The sequence below is a fragment of the Cavia porcellus genome, unplaced genomic scaffold (assembly GCF_034190915.1).
Source record: "Cavia porcellus strain 051 isolate PalLab524CR breed Dunkin Hartley unplaced genomic scaffold, mCavPor4.1 scaffold_4, whole genome shotgun sequence".
In the NCBI taxonomy this organism is placed as follows: Eukaryota; Metazoa; Chordata; class Mammalia; order Rodentia; family Caviidae; genus Cavia; species Cavia porcellus.
Genome location: NW_026947487.1, coordinates 52,634,407 through 52,638,959, shown reverse-complemented (window position 1 = coordinate 52,638,959; position 4,553 = coordinate 52,634,407).

Genomic DNA, 4,553 nt, shown 5'->3' with positions numbered 1-4,553 from the left:
TTCTCTGTATCTTAAAGTTTGCCCTGGAGCGCAAATAAGTTGTGTGACGTTTGTGTGTCAGAAGCAAATAAACTGACATCATTTGAGGGTAATACAATAATAGTGAAACATTTACAGGCCTTATGAAAAACTTTATAAGGATGGGAGTCACCGTTTGAAAACTTGTGTCCTGTTAAGATGCTTATTTCTATGACAGGAAGACATGCACTTTAATTTCAAGTGATGAGGTTCCTTAACTTTACATCACATGAAAGTCTGCATGAATTTCAGTACAGAATTATAGGCCTAAAAGGAGTCATAAATAAAAACTGTTTTATTAGTGCAGAGATCAAAAATGAGATAAGTGAATTGGTCAAAAAATTATCTTAATGTATCTGAAAATCCATTTTCCACTTTGTAATCACAGTGATTCTTGAAAAATCATAAAAATGCAACAGTGGAACCTCCTGAATGAATGAAAGCGAGAGGAAAGATACAGTGGACAGAGGTCAAGGAAGCTAAGAGGACAGCAGAGTCCTCGGGCCAGTTTCTCTGCATTTGTAACTTACCTGCTTCCTCTCAGTGCAGAATACGGGAAGGTGATGCTTGTGCGGAAGCCCTGGGCAGCACCTGGACTCAGAGAACCATCACCTGGCCGAGGAAGGAGGCCCAGAGGTCAGCTGGGTTCTCAGCCACAGTCAGGAACATCCTCTCTGCACTGAGCTGAGTGTTTGTAAGTGAGACTCCGTGTACTTCCTCGCTGAACCCTCAGCCTTCCCTCCTCTGCTTTCCCTCCAGTTACCTAGATACCATGCCCACCGGTGTTAGAGAACTTGCTTTGTGCCAGCACCCATTTGGCAAGGAAAAGGGGTCATCATGTGAAGCAGATCTCCAGGGAACAGAGTGCACATTTTAGGCCTTCAGCTTCCACAGGTTAATCTTGTCCCTGATGTTTTAGAAAGCTGTCAAGAATAAAAGCAAAAAGGTCACTGGTCTCTAAAACCTAACATTCAAAATGAATTTTTAATGGTGACACCTTGTTCTTTGAATGGTATTGAGTACAATTGTAATACTGATTTTACCGGAAATTCTTGAACTTTCTCTAACACAGTATGTGAAAACTTCATGATATAAATACCTTACATGCGTGTAGCATGTATACTACATACGTGTGATGTGCACTGATTTCACCCAGAACTTGCTTATGAATATCTTGTGCAGCATCTATTTCTTTTATTTATCCTTCCTTTCTTCCTGAAACAATAGAAGACTACTTACAAAGAGAATCATAAACTGGAAATAATAGATGTAAGAAAGAACTTTGAAAGCTGTTAAGCAGCGTGTAGACTGACAGACGTCACTGGCAAGCGGCAGTGTGCATCTTCAGCTTACAGAACAGCACAAGAAAAGACGGTTTGGTCCCACAGTGAGCAGGACAGTGAGCAAACGTGAGCCTCGCAGCTACCGCAGACTCCTCCGTGAGAATATGACTGCAGACACTTCCTCACAACATTTTCAGTGACAGAAACGTGCACTATGTTCTGATCTTTCTCTTCTGATTACTTTGTCTAGAAAAAATTTCTCCCTGTGACACTTTATTCATGGAGAACATCAGGTTGTCTACCAGACTGCATCTCAAAGGTGAGAGTACACATGTCACTGGCCACACCCCTGTTGGATGCTAAGCATGATCTCCCTACCCTGTGGAACCCCCAAAATGTTAACCTCTTAGAAGTGCAAAAGAGCACCATGATTGCCACAGGCTACAGAATCAGGGGAGCCTATAGGGTAAGGAGACACTGGCCAAAGGTTCCTGACATGATCAAAAGAATCATTAAAGGCGTGTTCCCATGAGTCCTCCTCACAACACTCCCGGCAGTGCTGCAGAAAGCGACCAGGAGGTTGGTTTCCAAGCAGAGTGAGTATTTTGAGGAGAACTGGTGGTAATGTGCTTTTTAATGTAATAAATGTCTTAAAAATTTAGACATTCACTATGTATTTTGATCACCTCTTGCATATAATTACAGTTGGGAAAGAAAAATAATTCAAGATATCTATGTAGAACATAGGAACTCTGCCTAAAGGCTGTATATTTTATTTGAAAATATTTAAACAATAATATTAGGTGCTTTCACCACAAAAATTAGGACAAAAATCACTGAACAGTGTACATTGCTGTCTAGTTTAAAATCACTTATATATAAAATTGACGTTCTTGAAAGCAGTGGTGCATTACTGCTAGGTGGGGTTGGAAGTTATGGAAGTGAGGGTTCTCGCTCAATTTACCTGATTTGGTGAGGGAAAGATTAAAGGTTCAGCACCAGATCCCCAACTCCAAGTTTTATAATCTTTCCATTTACTCCTGACACTGAGGCAAATTATCGCTTTAGACCAAAAGTGCCATTTACTTTGCATTTATAATGAAAAGTTTTTCTTCTGGAACTTGATCTGAAGGAGCACAGACTGAGAATTTCATGAGCACTGAACTGTACCCAGAAAGGTTTTGGAGCAAGAAAGGTAAACTGAGCCTCTGGACCCTACCAAGGTGGTTTAGGAGACCGCTTTCCATCCTTTCCTGTGCACACAAGTCACCTAGAGAGCTGAGAACACACAGGTTGGAATTCTGGGACCGACTCCATCAAGTGTGTTCTCCCTCGTTCTAAGTTGATCACTCTCCCATCACACATACACACACACACACACTCACACACACACACTCACACACACACATACATATTGTGTGATTCTTTTCCACCCACAGGTTTCAGAGCCCAGCATCTCCTTGGAGAATTCCACAGCAACCGTGTTTAACGTGTAGCCCATGAATTGTCATTACTGATCTTGCCTTGCCAATAGGATCCAATCTTTCCGAGAGGTCAGAGGGTGCAGAATCCTTCTGCTTGCTGCAAAGGCCACTGGGAAGCCGCACCGAGGGCTGATTGTCTGACCCCATAGCTCACTCCTCAGATGTCATGGGAAGCATAAACAAGCATCCAGCCACACATTGGCTTGATACGCTGCTAAGCACCTTGGACCCCTGGCTCGGAGAAAGCTTCCTAACCTGGAAGCTTCTCCATCCTGCTCAGGACAAGGGCACTGAGACACTGCCCTGCAGCAGGTACAAGACGAGACCCCCAGGGCAGCTGTCATCCCGAGAGGCTCAGCAGTGTCTCAGGCCTCTGAACTCCCATTCCCACCAGATATTCTGCAAACAGCCCTGCAGTGGGCCCGGGCTGGGCCAGCTGCTGCTCTCTGGGTGCCAAGGGCAGGCTAGAATCTGGCAGCACCTTCCTGACTGCTTGACCCAAAGCCACCTATGGTTTGCAGCCTGAGCAGCTGCTGGGAGTCACCACTGGGGCCCCCACTGTCACTCCTAGTTCATCCTTGATCAGATCCATAGCTTTCCTCTCTGCCCCCGAATGAGAATGACAGTCTTCCCCCATCTCTCTGTGTGACCCAGAGCTACTGCCCTTTTCCCTCTATGACAAACACATGGGAATTTACAGCTACATTTGCAAAGTGATCAGAAACACAGCTGTACAGTATGTGTTTGCTATTACTGCCCTGTCCTGAGGTTGACCACCCCTTTAAAAATTGCCTCCACTGTATCGGGAGAATGTATTATACCTGAAGACTCCGGTCCCCTTCCCCGACGGCCCCCTGCAGTGACAGTGACGATCCAGGAGTCATTTCACGGTGAGCTTTGAAGCATCCACCGGCCACTGGCAGAAAAGGAAGTGCTGCAAATATCACTGGTAAAACTGCAGTGATACTCACTGCTTGAGGAGCCAGAATTCCAGCTCAGGTGGGAGAAGTGTTTCCTGACCCTGGGTTTGGTGAGGATCCCTCATGTCCACAGTGACGCAGGAAAGACACACAGCTCAGGGCCTCAGTGTGCTGTCGCCAAAGAAGATACAGGAGGAAAGGCTGAGTGCTGCAAAGCTGCCTCCCTCCCCAAGCTGTGTATACATCCAATTAGTCAGCCCCAGGGGGTTGAGAGCACAAAATAAGCAGGCAATTCCCTGTCCAGAACAATCTCCATAGAGCGGTCTTACTGGGAAACTTTCAGCCTTGGTGAAGTTGTGAAATACTCAGCATTGTCTGAATAGTAATACTCAGGATAACATGCACAAGATTTGGGAGATCATAAATTTCGCATTTTCACTCATAGGTTTGTCGTTGTGTTGCCTCGGTTAAATCACTGGTGTGTGAGGGATTCATTTCTCTCTGCTGTGAAGATGCAGTATTGTTTGAACTCCACTGTCCTGGAACAGGGCACTTTAAAGATCAAGGTACATGAATTTGCTGAGAATTAGAAAATGAAATTTATTGTCTTGGGTCACCCATATGCCTTTCTTTTGATGGAATTAAAAAGGCTCCCTTTCACCTAACATAGTGCCCCTCCCATTCTATATGTTTTGCTGCACATGACAAGGGCTCACTCTTTTTATGGTTGACTAATATTCCACCGTGTAGGCACAGCATATTTTCTTTATCCAATGGCAGGCCCTTCTGTTGATTTCATATCTTTGCTGTTGTAAGCAGTGCTACCCTGAGGAACATCCTGCTTCTCC